This window comes from Psittacula echo, assembly GCF_963264785.1.
Source record: "Psittacula echo genome assembly, contig: SCAFFOLD_36, whole genome shotgun sequence".
NCBI lineage: Eukaryota > Metazoa > Chordata > Aves > Psittaciformes > Psittacidae > Psittacula > Psittacula echo.
In genome coordinates this window covers 262123-278415 of record NW_027664177.1, presented here as the reverse complement: position 1 = coordinate 278415, position 16293 = coordinate 262123, and positions in this window count along the sequence as shown.

Here is a 16293-nt window from a genome sequence, read left to right as displayed (position 1 = left end):
GTCATCCGCATGGCTGTCGCTCCTTGATTTCCCAACTCAAAGTCCATTACAATGGAACCTCTTTGGCACCCGTGCTCGGCTGCCCAGCATCCCAGGGAGTAGAGCACGAACGGTTGGCCTCTGCTCCCACAGCCGAAGAGCCAGGGCAAAAAACTTGAGCTGGGCCTCTTCTGCAGAAAGTCAGCTTTGCAACGGTGCCATCCGCATTGCTGTCGCTCCTCGATTTCCCAACTCAAAGTCCATTACAATGGAACCTCTTTGGCACCCGTGCTGGGCTGCCCAGCATCCCAGGGAGTAGAGCACGAACGGTTGGCCTCTGCTCCCACAGCCGAAGAGCCAGGGCAAAAAACTTGAGCTGTGCCTCTTTTGCAGAAAGTCAGCTTTGCAACGGTGCCATCCGCATTGCTGTCTCTCCTCCATTTCCCAACTCAAAGTCCATTACAATGGAACCTCTTTGGCACCCGTGCTCGGCTGTCCAGCATCCCAGGGAGTAGAGCACAAACGGTTGGCCTCTGCTCCCACAGCCGAAGAGCCAGGACAAAAAACTTGAGCTGTGCCTCTTCTGCAGAAAGTCAGCTTTGCAACGGTGCCATCCGCATTGCTGTCGCTCCTTGATTTCCCAACTCAAAGTCCATTACAATGGAACCTCTTTGGCACCCGTGCTGGGCTGCCCAGCATCCCAGGGAGTAGAGCACGAACGGTTGGCCTCTGCTCCCACAGCCGAAGAGCCACGGCAAAAAACTTGAGCTGTGCCTCTTCTGCAGAAAGTCAGCTTTGCAACGGTGCCATCCGCATGGCTGTCGCTCCTCGATTTCCCAACTCAAAGTCCATTACAATGGAACCTCTTTGGCACCCGTGCTCGGCTGCCCAGCATCCCAGGGAGTAGAGCACGAACGGTTGGCCTCTGCTCCCACAGCCGAAGAGCCAGGGCAAAAAACTTGAGCTGGGCCTCTTCTGCAGAAAGTCAGCTTTGCAACGCTGCCATCCGCATGGCTGTCGCTCCTCGATTTCCCAACTCAAAGTCCATTACAATGGAACCTCTTTGGCACCCGTGCTCGGCTGCCCAGCATCCCAAGGAGTAGAGCACGAACGGTTGGCCTCTGCTCCCACAGCCGAAGAGCCAGGGCAAAAAACTTGAGCTGTGCCTCTTCTGCAGAAAGTCAGGTTTGCAACGCTGCCATCCGCATGGCTGTCGCTCCTCCATTTCCCAACTCAAAGTCCATTACAATGGAACCTCTTTGGCACCCGTGCTCGGCTGCCCAGCATCCCAGGGAGTAGAGCACGAACGGTTGGCCTCTGCTCCCACAGCCGAAGAGCCAGGGCAAAAAACTTGAGCTGGGCCTCTTCTGCAGAAAGTCAGCTTTGCAATGCTGCCATCCGCATTGCTGTCGCTCCTCGATTTCCCAACTCAAAGTCCATTACAATGGAACCTCTTTGGCACCCGTGCTCGGCTGCCCAGCATCCCAGGGAGTAGAGCACGAACGGTTGGCCTCTGCTCCCACAGCCGAAGAGCCAGGGCAAAAAACTTGAGCTGGGCCTCTTCTGCAGAAAGTCAGCTTTGCAACGGTGCCATCCGCATGGCTGTCGCTCCTCGATTTCCCAACTCAAAGTCCATTACAATGGAACCTCTTTGGCACCCGTGCTCGGCTGCCCAGCATCCCAGGGAGTAGAGCACGAACGGTTGGCCTCTGCTCCCACAGCCGAAGAGCCAGGGCAAAAAACTTGAGCTGTGCCTCTTCTGCAGAAAGTCAGCTTTTCAACGGTGCCATCCGCATTGCTGTCGCTCCTCGATTTCCCAACTCAAAGTCCATTACAATGGAACCTCTTTGGCACCCGTGCTCGGCTGCCCAGCATCCCAAGGAGTAGAGCACGAACGGTTGGCCTCTGCTCCCACAGCCGAAGAGCCAGGGCAAAAAACTTGAGCTGTTCCTCTTCTGCAGAAAGTCAGCTTTGCAACGCTGCCATCCGCATTGCTGTCGCTCCTCGATTTCCCAACTCAAAGTCCATTACAATGGAACCTCTTTGGCACCCGTGCTCGGCTGCCCAGCATCCCAGGGAGTAGAGCACGAACGGTTGGCCTCTGCTCCCACAGCCGAAGAGCCAGGACAAAAAACTTGAGCTGGGCCTCTTCTGCAGAAAGTCAGCTTTGCAACGCTGCCATCCGCATGGTTGTTGCTCCTCGATTTCCCAACTCAAACTCCATTACAATGGAACCTCTTTGGCACCCGTGCTCGGCTGCCCAGCATCCCAGGGAGTAGAGCACGAACGGTTGGCCTCTGCTCCCACAGCCGAAGAGCCAGGGCAAAAAACTTGAGCTGTGCCTCTTCTGCAGAAAGTCAGATTTGCAACGCTGCCATCCGCATTGCTGTCGCTCCTCGATTTCCCAACTCAAAGTCCATTACAATGGAACCTCTTTGGCACCCGTGCTCGGCTGCCCAGCATCCCAAGGAGTAGAGCACGAACGGTTGGCCTCTGCTCCCACAGCCGAAGAGCCAGGGCAAAAAACTTGAGCTGTGCCTCTTCTGCAGAAAGTCAGCTTTGCAACGCTGCCATCCGCATGGCTGTCGCTCCTCCATTTCCCAACTCAAAGTCCATTACAATGGAACCTCTTTGGCACCCGTGCTCGGCTGCCCAGCATCCCAGGGAGTAGAGCACGAACGGTTGGCCTCTGCTCCCACAGCCGAAGAGCCAGGGCAAAAAACTTGAGCTGTGCCTCTTCTGCAGAAAGTCAGATTTGCAACGGTGCCATCCGCATTGCTGTCGCTCCTCGATTTCCCAACTCAAAGTCCATTACAATGGAACCTCTTTGGCACCCGTGCTCGGCTGCCCAGCATCCCAAGGAGTAGAGCACGAACGGTTGGCCTCTGCTCCCACAGCCGAAGAGCCAGGGCAAAAAACTTGAGCTGGGCCTCTTCTGCAGAAAGTCAGCTTTGCAACGCTGCCATCCGCATGGCTGTCGCTCCTCGATTTCCCAACTCAAAGTCCATTACAATGGAACCTCTTTGGCACCCGTGCCCGGCTGCCCAGCATCCCAGGGAGTAGAGCACGAACGGTTGGCTTCTGCTCCCACAGCCGAAGAGCCAGGGCAAAAAACTTGAGCTGGGCCTCTTCTGCAGAAAGTCAGCTTTGCAACGGTGCCATCCGCATTGCTGTCGCTCCTCGATTTCCCAACTCAAAGTCCATTACAATGGAACCTCTTTGGCACCCGTGCTCGGCTGCCCAGCATCCCAGGGAGTAGAGCACCAACGGTTGGCCTCTGCTCCCACAGCCGAAGAGCCAGGGCAAAAAACTTGAGCTGTGCCTCTTCTGCAGAAAGTCAGCTTTGCAACGCTGCCATCCGCATGGCTGTCGCTCCTCGATTTCCCAACTCAAAGTCCATTACAATGGAACCTCTTTGGCACCCGTGCTCGGCTGCCCAGCATCCCAAGGAGTAGAGCACGAACGGTTGGCCTCTGCTCCCACAGCCGAAGAGCCAGGGCAAAAAACTTGAGCTGTTCCTCTTCTGCAGAAAGTCAGCTTTGCAACGCTGCCATCCGCATTGCTGTCGCTCCTCGATTTCCCAACTCAAAGTCCATTACAATGGAACCTCTTTGGCACCCGTGCTCGGCTGCCCAGCATCCCAGGGAGTAGAGCACGAACGGTTGGCCTCTGCTCCCACAGCCGAAGAGCCAGGACAAAAAACTTGAGCTGGGCCTCTTCTGCAGAAAGTCAGCTTTGCAACGCTGCCATCCGCATGGTTGTTGCTCCTCGATTTCCCAACTCAAACTCCATTACAATGGAACCTCTTTGGCACCCGTGCTCGGCTGCCCAGCATCCCAGGGAGTAGAGCACGAACGGTTGGCCTCTGCTCCCACAGCCGAAGAGCCAGGGCAAAAAACTTGAGCTGTGCCTCTTCTGCAGAAAGTCAGATTTGCAACGCTGCCATCCGCATTGCTGTCGCTCCTCGATTTCCCAACTCAAAGTCCATTACAATGGAACCTCTTTGGCACCCGTGCTCGGCTGCCCAGCATCCCAAGGAGTAGAGCAAGAACGGTTGGCCTCTGCTCCCACAGCCGAAGAGCCAGGGCAAAAAACTTGAGCTGTGCCTCTTCTGCAGAAAGTCAGCTTTGCAACGCTGCCATCCGCATGGCTGTCGCTCCTCGATTTCCCAACTCAAAGTCCATTACAATGGAACCTCTTTGGCACCCGTGCCCGGCTGCCCAGCATCCCAGGGAGTAGAGCACGAACGGTTGGCCTCTGCTCCCACAGCCGAAGAGCCAGGGCAAAAAACTTGAGCTGTGCCTCTTCTGCAGAAAGTCAGCTTTGCAACGGTGCCATCCGCATTGCTGTCGCTCCTCGATTTCCCAACTCAAAGTCCATTACAATGGAACCTCTTTGGCACCCGTGCTGGGCTGCCCAGCATCCCAAGGAGTAGAGCACGAACGGTTGGCCTCTGCTCCCACAGCCGAAGAGCCAGGGCAAAAAACTTGAGCTGGGCCTCTTCTGCAGAAAGTCAGCTTTGCAACGGTGCCATCCGCATGGCTGTCGCTCCTCGATTTCCCAACTCAAAGTCCATTACAATGGAACCTCTTTGGCACCCGTGCCCGGCTGCCCAGCATCCCAGGGAGTAGAGCACGAACGGTTGGCTTCTGCTCCCACAGCCGAAGAGCCAGGGCAAAAAACTTGAGCTGGGCCTCTTCTGCAGAAAGTCAGCTTTGCAACGGTGCCATCCGCATGGCTGTCGCTCCTCGATTTCCCAACTCAAAGTCCATTACAATGGAACCTCTTTGGCACCCGTGCTGGGCTGCCCAGCATCCCAGGGAGTAGAGCACGAACGGTTGGCCTCTGCTCCCACAGCCGAAGAGCCACGGCAAAAAACTTGAGCTGTGCCTCTTCTGCAGAAAGTCAGCTTTGCAACGGTGCCTTCCGCATGGCTGTCGCTCCTCGATTTCCCAACTCAAAGTCCATTACAATGGAACCTCTTTGGCACCCGTGCTCGGCTGCCCAGCATCCCAGGGAGTAGAGCACGAACGGTTGGCCTCTGCTCCCACAGCCGAAGAGCCAGGGCAAAAAACTTGAGCTGGGCCTCTTCTGCAGAAAGTTAGCTTTGCAACGGTGCCATCCGCATTGCTGTCGCTCCTCGATTTCCCAACTCAAAGTCCATTACAATGGAACCTCTTTGGCACCCGTGCTGGGCTGCCCAGCATCCCAGGGATTAGAGCACGAACGGTTGGCCTCTGCTCCCACAGCCGAAGAGCCAGGGCAAAAAACTTGAGCTGTGCCTCTTCTGCAGAAAGTCAGCTTTGCAACGCTGCTATCCGCATGGCTGTCGCTCCTCGATTTCCCAACTCAAAGTCCATTACAATGGAACCTCTTTGGCACCCGTGCTCGGCTGCCCAGCATCCCAGGGAGTAGAGCACGAACGGTTGGCCTCTGCTCCCACAGCCGAAGAGCCAGGACAAAAAACTTGAGCTGGGCCTCTTCTGCAGAAAGTCAGCTTTGCAACGCTGCCATCCGCATGGCTGTTGCTCCTCGATTTCCCAACTCAAACTCCATTACAATGGAACCTCTTTGGCACCCGTGCCCGGCTGCCCAGCATCCCAGGGAGTAGAGCACGAACGGTTGGCCTCTGCTCCCACAGCCGAAGAGCCAGGGCAAAAAACTTGAGCTGTGCCTCTTCTGCAGAAAGTCAGATTTGCAACGCTGCCATCCGCATTGCTGTCGCTCCTCGATTTCCCAACTCAAAGTCCATTACAATGGAACCTCTTTGGCACCCGTGCTCGGCTGCCCAGCATCCCAGGGAGTAGAGCACGAACGGTTGGCCTCTGCTCCCACAGCCGAAGAGCCAGGGCAAAAAACTTGAGCTGGGCCTCTTCTGCAGAAAGTCAGCTTTGCAACGCTGCCATCCGCATGGCTGTCGCTCCTCGATTTCCCAACTCAAAGTCCATTACAATGGAACCTCTTTGGCACCCGTGCTCGGCTGCCCAGCATCCCAGGGAGTAGAGCACGAACGGTTGGCCTCTGCTCCCACAGCCGAAGAGCCACGGCAAAAAACTTGAGCTGTGCCTCTTCTGCAGAAAGTCAGCTTTGCAACGGTGCCTTCCGCATGGCTGTCGCTCCTCGATTTCCCAACTCAAAGTCCATTACAATGGAACCTCTTTGGCACCCGTGCTGGGCTGCCCAGCATCCCAGGGAGTAGAGCACGAACGGTTGGCCTCTGCTCCCACAGCCGAAGAGCCAGGGCAAAAAACTTGAGCTGGGCCTCTTCTGCAGAAAGTTAGCTTTGCAACGGTGCCATCCGCATTGCTGTCGCTCCTCGATTTCCCAACTCAAAGTCCATTACAATGGAACCTCTTTGGCACCCGTGCTCGGCTGCCCAGCATCCCAAGGAGTAGAGCACGAACGGTTGGCCTCTGCTCCCACAGCCGAAGAGCCAGGGCAAAAAACTTGAGCTGTGCCTCTTCTGCAGAAAGTCAGCTTTGCAACGCTGCTATCCGCATGGCTGTCGCTCCTCGATTTCCCAACTCAAAGTCCATTACAATGGAACCTCTTTGGCACCCGTGCTCGGCTGCCCAGCATCCCAGGGAGTAGAGCACGAACGGTTGGCCTCTGCTCCCACAGCCGAAGAGCCAGGACAAAAAACTTGAGCTGGGCCTCTTCTGCAGAAAGTCAGCTTTGCAACGCTGCCATCCGCATGGCTGTTGCTCCTCGATTTCCCAACTCAAACTCCATTACAATGGAACCTCTTTGGCACCCGTGCCCGGCTGCCCAGCATCCCAGGGAGTAGAGCACCAACGGTTGGCCTCTGCTCCCACAGCCGAAGAGCCAGGGCAAAAAACTTGAGCTGGGCCTCTTCTGCAGAAAGTCAGCTTTGCAACGCTGTCATCCGCATTGCTGTCGCTCCTTGATTTCCCAACTCAAAGTCCATTACAATGGAACCTCTTTGGCACCCGTGCTCGGCTGCCCAGCATCCCAGGGAGTAGAGCACGAACGGTTGGCCTCTGCTCCCACAGCCGAAGAGCCAGGGCAAAAAACTTGAGCTGTGCCTCTTCTGCAGAAAGTCAGCTTTGCAACGCTGCCATCCGCATTGCTGTCGCTCCTCGATTTCCCAACTCAAAGTCCATTACAATGGAACCTCTTTGGCACCCGTGCTCGGCTGCCCAGCATCCCAGGGAGTAGAGCACGAACGGTTGGCCTCTGCTCCCACAGCCGAAGAGCCAGGGCAAAAAACTTGAGCTGGGCCTCTTCTGCAGAAAGTCAGCTTTGCAACGCTGCCATCCGCATGGCTGTCGCTCCTCGATTTCCCAACTCAAAGTCCATTACAATGGAACCTCTTTGGCACCCGTGCTCGGCTGCCCAGCATCCCAGGGAGTAGAGCATCAACGGTTGGCCTCTGCTCCCACAGCCGAAGAGCCAGGGCAAAAAACTTGAGCTGTGCCTCTTCTGCAGAAAGTCAGCTTTGCAACGGTGCCATCCGCATGGCTGTCGCTCCTCGATTTCCCAACTCAAAGTCCATTACAATGGAACCTCTTTGGCACCCGTGCTCGGCTGCCCAGCATCCCAGGGAGTAGAGCACAAACGGTTGGCCTCTGCTCCCACAGCCGAAGAGCCAGGGCAAAAAACTTGAGCTGTGCCTCTTCTGCAGAAAGTCAGCTTTGCAACGCTGCCATCCGCATGGCTGTCGCTCCTCCATTTCCCAACTCAAAGTCCATTACAATGGAACCTCTTTGGCACCCGTGCTCGGCTGCCCAGCATCCCAGGGAGTAGAGCACCAACGGTTGGCCTCTGCTCCCACAGCCGAAGAGCCAGGGCAAAAATCTTGAGCTGTGCCTCTTCTGCAGAAAGTCAGCTTTGCAACGGTGCCATCCGCATTGCTGTCGCTCCGCGATTTCCCAACTCAAAGTCCATTACAATGGAACCTCTTTGGCACCCGTGCTCGGCTGCCCAGCATCCCAGGGAGTAGAGCACGAACGGTTGGCCTCTGCTCCCACAGCCAAAGAGCCACGGCAAAAAACTTGAGCTGGGCCTCTTCTGCAGAAAGTCAGCTTTGCAACGGTGCCATCCGCATGGCTGTCGCTCCTCGGTTTCCCAACTCAAAGTCCATTACAATGGAACCTCTTTGGCACCCGTGCTGGGCTGCCCAGCATCCCAGGGAGTAGAGCACGAACGGTTGGCCTCTGCTCCCACAGCCGAAGAGCCAGGGCAAAAAACTTGAGCTGGGCCTCTTCTGCAGAAAGTCAGCTTTGCAACGCTGCCATCCGCATTGCTGTCGCTCCTCGATTTCCCAACTCAAAGTCCATTACAATGGAACCTCTTTGGCACCCGTGCTCGGCTGCCCAGCATCCCAAGGAGTAGAGCACGAACGGTTGGCCTCTGCTCCCACAGCCGAAGAGCCAGGGCAAAAAACTTGAGCTGTGCCTCTTCTGCAGAAAGTCAGCTTTGCAACGGTGCCATCCGCATGGCTGTCGCTCCTCGATTTCCCAACTCAAAGTCCATTACAATGGAACCTCTTTGGCACCCGTGCTCGGCTGCCCAGCATCCCAGGGAGTAGAGCACGAACGGTTGGCCTCTGCTCCCACAGCCGAAGAGCCAGGGCAAAAAACTTGAGCTGTGCCTCTTCTGCAGAAAGTCAGCTTTGCAACGCTGCCATCCGCATTGCTGTCGCTCCTCGATTTCCCAACTCAAAGTCCATTACAATGGAACCTCTTTGGCACCCGTGCTGGACTGCCCAGCATCCCAAGGAGTAGAGCACGAACGGTTGGCCTCTGCTCCCACAGCCGAAGAGCCAGGGCAAAAAACTTGAGCTGTGCCTCTTCTGCAGAAAGTCAGCTTTGCAACGGTGCCATCCGCATTGCTGTCGCTCCTCCATTTCCCAACTCAAAGTCCATTACAATGGAACCTCTTTGGCACCCGTGCCCGGCTGCCCAGCATCCCAGGGAGTAGAGCACGAACGGTTGGCTTCTGCTCCCACAGCCGAAGAGCCAGGGCAAAAAACTTGAGCTGGGCCTCTTCTGCAGAAAGTCAGCTTTGCAACGCTGCCATCCGCATGGCTGTCGCTCCTCGATTTCCCAACTCAAAGTCCATTACAATGGAACCTCTTTGGCACCCGTGCTCGGGTGCCCAGCATCCCAGGGAGTAGAGCACGAACGGTTGGCCTCTGCTCCCACAGCCGAAGAGCCAGGGCAAAAAACTTGAGCTGTGCCTCTTCTGCAGAAAGTCAGCTTTGCAACGGTGCCATCCGCATGGCTGTCGCTCTTCGATTTCCCAACTCAAAGTCCATTACAATGGAACCTCTTTGGCACCCGTGCTCGGCTGCCCAGCATCCCAGGGAGTAGAGCACGAACGGTTGGCCTCTGCTCCCACAGCCGAAGAGCCAGGGCAAAAAACTTGAGCTGTGCCTCTTCTGCAGAAAGTCAGCTTTGCAACGGTGCCATCCGCATTGCTGTCGCTCCTCGATTTCCCAACTCAAAGTCCATTACAATGGAACCTCTTTGGCACCCGTGCTGGGCTGCCCAGCATCCCAGGGAGTAGAGCACGAACGGTTGGCCTCTGCTCCCACAGCCGAAGAGCCAGGGCAAAAAACTTGAGCTGTGCCTCTTCTGCAGAAAGTCAGCTTTGCAACGCTGCCATCCGCATGGCTGTCGCTCCTCGATTTCCCAACTCAAAGTCCATTACAATGGAACCTCTTTGGCACCCGTGCTCGGCTGCCCAGCATCCCAGGGAGTAGAGCACGAACGGTTGGCCTCTGCTCCCACAGCCGAAGAGCCAGGGCAAAAAACTTGAGCTGGGCCTCTTCTGCAGAAAGTCAGCTTTGCAACGGTGCCATCCGCATGGCTGTTGCTCCTCGATTTCCCAACTCAAACTCCATTACAATGGAACCTCTTTGGCACCCGTGCTCGGCTGCCCAGCATCCCAGGGAGTAGAGCACGAACGGTTGGCCTCTGCTCCCACAGCCGAAGAGCCAGGGCAAAAAACTTGAGCTGGGCCTCTTCTGCAGAAAGTCAGCTTTGCAACGCTGTCATCCGCATTGCTGTCGCTCCTTGATTTCCCAACTCAAAGTCCATTACAATGGAACCTCTTTGGCCCCCGTGCTCGGCTGCCCAGCATCCCAGGGAGTAGAGCACGAACGGTTGGCCTCTGCTCCCACAGCCGAAGAGCCAGGGCAAAAAACTTGAGCTGGGCCTCTTCTGCAGAAAGTCAGCTTTGCAACGCTGCCATCCGCATTGCTGTCGCTCCTCGATTTCCCAACTCAAAGTCCATTACAATGGAACCTCTTTGGCACCCGTGCTGGGCTGCCCAGCATCCCAGGGAGTAGAGCACGAACGGTTGGCCTCGACTCCCACGGCCGAAGAGCCACGGCAAAAAACTTGAGCTGTGCCTCTTCTGCAGAAAGTCAGCTTTGCAAGGCTGCCATCCGCATGGCTGTCGCTCCTCGATTTCCCAACTCAAAGTCCATTACAATGGAACCTGTTTGGCACCCGTGCTCGGCTGCCCAGCATCCCAGGGAGTAGAGCATCAACGGTTGGCCTCTGCTCCCACAGCCGAAGAGCCAGGGCAAAAAACTTGAGCTGGGCCTCTTCTGCAGAAAGTCAGCTTTGCAACGCTGCCATCCGCATGGCTGTCGCTCCTCGATTTCCCAACTCAAAGTCCATTACAATGGAACCTGTTTGGCACCCGTGCTCGGCTGCCCAGCATCCCAGGGAGTAGAGCACAAACGGTTGGCCTCTGCTCCCACAGCCGAAGAGCCAGGGCAAAAAACTTGAGCTGTGCCTCTTCTGCAGAAAGTCAGCTTTGCAACGCTGCCATCCGCATGGCTGTCGCTCCTCCATTTCCCAACTCAAAGTCCATTACAATGGAACCTCTTTGGCACCCGTGCTCGGCTGCCCAGCATCCCAGGGAGTAGAGCACGAACGGTTGGCCTCTGCTCCCACAGCCGAAGAGCCAGGGCAAAAAACTTGAGCTGGGCCTCTTCTGCAGAAAGTCAGCTTTGCAACGCTGCCATCCGCATGGCTGTCGCTCCTCGATTTCCCAACTCAAAGTCCATTACAATGGAACCTCTTTGGCACCCGTGCTGGGCTGCCCAGCATCCCAGGGAGTAGAGCACCAACGGTTGGCCTCTGCTCCCACAGCCGAAGAGCCAGGGCAAAAATCTTGAGCTGTGCCTCTTCTGCAGAAAGTCAGCTTTGCAACGGTGCCATCCGCATTGCTGTCGCTCCTCGATTTCCCAACTCAAAGTACATTACAATGGAACCTCTTTGGCACCCGTGCTGGGCTGCCCAGCATCCCAGGGAGTAGAGCATCAACGGTTGGCCTCTGCTCCCACAGCCGAAGAGCCAGGGCAAAAAACTTGAGCTGTGCCTCTTCTGCAGAAAGTCAGCTTTGCAACGCTGCCATCCGCATGGCTGTCGCTCCTCGATTTCCCAACTCAAAGTCCATTACAATGGAACCTGTTTGGCACCCGTGCTCGGCTGCCCAGCATCCCAGGGAGTAGAGCACAAACGGTTGGCCTCTGCTCCCACAGCCGAAGAGCCAGGGCAAAAAACTTGAGCTGTGCCTCTTCTGCAGAAAGTCAGCTTTGCAACGCTGCCATCCGCATGGCTGTCGCTCCTCGATTTCCCAACTCAAAGTCCATTACAATGGAACCTGTTTGGCACCCGTGCTCCGCTGCCCAGCATCCCAGGGAGTAGAGCACAAACGGTTGGCCTCTGCTCCCACAGCCGAAGAGCCAGGGCAAAAAACTTGAGCTGTGCCTCTTCTGCAGAAAGTCAGCTTTGCAACGCTGCCATCCGCATGGCTGTCGCTCCTCGATTTCCCAACTCAAAGTCCATTACAATGGAACCTCTTTGGCACCCGTGCTGGGCTGCCCAGCATCCCAGGGAGTAGAGCACGAACGGTTGGCCTCTGCTCCCACAGCCGAAGAGCCAGGGCAAAAAACTTGAGCTGTGCCTCTTCTGCAGAAAGTCAGCTTTGCAACGCTGCCATCCGCATGGCTGTCGCTCCTCGATTTCCCAACTCAAAGTCCATTACAATGGAACCTCTTTGGCACCCGTGCTGGGCTGCCCAGCATCCCAGGGAGTAGAGCACGAACGGTTGGCCTCTGCTCCCACAGCCGAAGAGCCAGGGCAAAAATCTTGAGCTGTGCCTCTTCTGCAGAAAGTCAGCTTTGCAACGGTGCCATCCGCATTGCTGTCGCTCCTTGATTTCCCAACTCAAAGTCCATTACAATGGAACCTCTTTGGCACCCATGCTCGGCTGCCCAGCATCCCAGGGAGTAGAGCACGAACGGTTGGCCTCTGCTCCCACAGCCGAAGAGCCAGGGCAAAAAACTTGAGCTGTGCCTCTTCTGCAGAAAGTCAGCTTTGCAACGGTGCCATCCGCATGGCTGTCGCTCCTCGATTTCCCAACTCAAAGTCCATTACAATGGAACCTCTTTGGCACCCGTGCTGGGCTGCCCAGCATCCCAGGGAGTAGAGCACGAACGGTTGGCCTCTGCTCCCACAGCCGAAGAGCCACGGCAAAAAACTTGAGCTGGGCCTCTTCTGCAGAAAGTCAGCTTTGCAATGCTGCCATCCGCATTGCTGTCGCTCCTCGATTTCCCAACTCAAAGTCCATTACAATGGAACCTCTTTGGCACCCGTGCTCGGCTGCCCAGCATCCCAGGGAGTAGAGCACGAACGGTTGGCCTCTGCTCCCACAGCCGAAGAGCCAGGGCAAAAAACTTGAGCTGTGCTTCTTCTGCAGAAAGTCAGCTTTGCAACGCTGCCATCCGCATGGCTGTCGCTCCTCGATTTCCCAACTCAAAGTCCATTACAATGGAACCTCTTTGGCACCCGTGCTCGGCTGCCCAGCATCCCAGGGAGTAGAGCACAAACGGTTGGCCTCTGCTCCCACAGCCGAAGAGCCAGGGCAAAAAACTTGAGCTGTGCCTCTTCTGCAGAAAGTCAGCTTTGCAACGCTGCGATCCGCATTGCTGTCGCTCCTCCATTTCCCAACTCAAAGTCCATTACAATGGAACCTCTTTGGCACCCGTGCTGGGCTGCCCAGCATCCCAGGGAGTAGAGCACGAACGGTTGGCCTCTGCTCCCACAGCCGAAGAGCCAGGACAAAAAACTTGAGCTGTGCCTCTTCTGCAGAAAGTCAGCTTTGCAACGCTGCCATCCGCATGGCTGTCGCTCCTCCATTTCCCAACTCAAAGTCCATTACAATGGAACCTCTTTGGCACCCGTGCTGGGCTGCCCAGCATCCCAGGGAGTAGAGCACCAACGGTTGGCCTCTGCTCCCACAGCCGAAGAGCCACGGCAAAAAACGTGAGCTGTGCCTCTTCTGCAGAAAGTCAGCTTTGCAACGCTGCCATCCGCATGGCTGTCGCTCCTCGATTTCCCAACTCAAAGTCCATTACAATGGAACCTCTTTGGCACCCGTGCCCGGCTGCCCAGCATCCCAGGCAGTAGAGCACGAACGGTTGGCCTCTGCTCCCACAGCCGAAGAGCCAGGACAAAAAACTTGAGCTGTGCCTCTTCTGCAGAAAGTCAGCTTTGCAACGGTGCCATCCGCATGGCTGTCGCTCCTCGATTTCCCAACTCAAAGTCCATTACAATGGAACCTCTTTGGCACCCGTGCTCGGCTGCCCAGCATCCCAGGGAGTAGAGCACAAACGGTTGGCCTCTGCTCCCACAGCCAAGGAACCAGGGCAAAAAACTTGAGCTGTGCCTCTTCTGCAGAAAGTCAGCTTTGCAATGGTGCCATCCGCATTGCTGTCGCTCCTTGATTTCCCAACTCAAAGTCCATTACAATGGAACCTCTTTGGCACCCATGCTCGGCTGCCCAGCATCCCAGGGAGTAGAGCACGAACGGTTGGCCTCTGCTCCCACAGCCGAAGAGCCAGGGCAAAAAACTTGAGCTGGGCCTCTTCTGCAGAAAGTCAGCTTTGCAACGCTGCCATCCGCATGGCTGTCGCTCCTCGATTTCCCAGCTCAAAGTCCATTAAAATGGAACCTCTTTGGCACCCGTGCTCGGCTGCCCAGCATCCCAAGGAGTAGAGCACGAACGGTTGGCCTCTGCTCCCACAGCCGAAGAGCCAGGGCAAAAAACTTGAGCTGTGCCTCTTCTGCAGAAAGTCAGCTTTGCAACGCTGCTATCCGCATGGCTGTCGCTCCTCGATTTCCCAACTCAAAGTCCATTACAATGGAACCTCTTTGGCACCCGTGCTCGGCTGCCCAGCATCCCAGGGAGTAGAGCACGAACGGTTGGCCTCTGCTCCCACAGCCGAAGAGCCAGGGCAAAAAACTTGAGCTGCGCCTCTTCTGCAGAAAGTCAGCTTTGCAACGCTGCCATCCGCATGGCTGTTGCTCCTCGATTTCCCAACTCAAACTCCATTACAATGGAACCTCTTTGGCACCCGTGCTGGGCTGCCCAGCATCCCAGGGAGTACAGCACGAACGGTTGGCCTCTGCTCCCACAGCCGAAGAGCCAGGGCAAAAAACTTGAGCTGGGCCTCTTCTGCAGAAAGTCAGCTTTGCAACGCTGCCATCCGCATTGCTGTCGCTCCACCATTTCCCAACTCAAAGTCCATTACAATGGAACCTCTTTGGCACCCGTGCTCGGCTGCCCAGCATCCCAGGGAGTAGAGCACGAATGGTTGGCCTCTGCTCCCACAGCCGAAGAGCCAGGGCAAAAAACTTGAGCTGGGCCTCTTCTGCAGAAAGTCAGCTTTGCAACGCTGCCATCCGCATTGCTGTCGCTCCTCGATTTCCCAACTCAAAGTCCATTACAATGGAACCTCTTTGGCACCCGTGCTGGGCTGCCCAGCATCCCAGGGAGTAGAGCACGAACGGTTGGCCTCTGCTCCCACAGCCGAAGAGCCAGGGCAAAAAACTTGAGCTGTGCCTCTTCTGCAGAAAGTCAGCTTTGCAAGGCTGCCATCCGCATGGCTGTCGCTCCTCGATTTCCCAACTCAAAGTCCATTACAATGGAACCTCTTTGGCACCCGTGCTCGGCTGCCCAGCATCCCAGGGAGTAGAGCATCAACGGTTGGCCTCTGCTCCCACAGCCGAAGAGCCAGGGCAAAAAACTTGAGCTGTGCCTCTTCTGCAGAAAGTCAGCTTTGCAACGGTGCCATCCGCATGGCTGTCGCTCCTCGATTTCCCAACTCAAAGTCCATTACAATGGAACCTCTTTGGCACCCGTGCTCGGCTGCCCAGCATCCCAGGGAGTAGAGCACAAACGGTTGGCCTCTGCTCCCACAGCCGAAGAGCCAGGGCAAAAAACTTGAGCTGTGCCTCTTCTGCATAAAGTCAGCTTTGCAACGCTGCCATCCGCATGGCTGTCGCTCCTCCATTTCCCAACTCAAAGTCCATTACAATGGAACCTCTTTGGCACCCGTGCTCGGCTGCCCAGCATCCCAGGGAGTAGAGCACGAACGGTTGGCCTCTGCTCCCACAGCCGAAGAGCCAGGACAAAAAACTTGAGCTGTGCCTCTTCTGCAGAAAGTCAGCTTTGCAACGGTGCCATCCGCATGGCTGTCGCTCCTCGATTTCCCAACTCAAAGTCCATTACAATGGAACCTCTTTGGCACCCGTGCTCGGCTGCCCAGCATCCCAGGGAGTAGAGCACGAACGGTTGGCCTCTGCTCCCACAGCCGAAGAGCCACGGCAAAAAACTTGAGCTGGGCCTCTTCTGCAGAAAGTCAGCTTTGCAATGCTGCCATCCGCATTGCTGTCGCTCCTCGATTTCCCAACTCAAAGTCCATTACAATGGAACCTCTTTGGCACCCGTGCTCGGCTGCCCAGCATCCCAGGGAGTAGAGCACGAACGGTTGGCCTCTGCTCCCACAGCCGAAGAGCCAGGGCAAAAAACTTGAGCTGTGCTTCTTCTGCAGAAAGTCAGCTTTGCAACGCTGCCATCCGCATGGCTGTCGCTCCTCGATTTCCCAACTCAAAGTCCATTACAATGGAACCTCTTTGGCACCCGTGCTCGGCTGCCCAGCATCCCAGGGAGTAGAGCACAAACGGTTGGCCTCTGCTCCCACAGCCGAAGAGCCAGGGCAAAAAACTTGAGCTGTGCCTCTTCTGCAGAAAGTCAGCTTTGCAACGCTGCGATCCGCATTGCTGTCGCTCCTCCATTTCCCAACTCAAAGTCCATTACAATGGAACCTCTTTGGCACCCGTGCTGGGCTGCCCAGCATCCCAGGGAGTAGAGCACGAACGGTTGGCCTCTGCTCCCACAGCCGAAGAGCCAGGACAAAAAACTTGAGCTGTGCCTCTTCTGCAGAAAGTCAGCTTTGCAACGCTGCCATCCGCATGGCTGTCGCTCCTC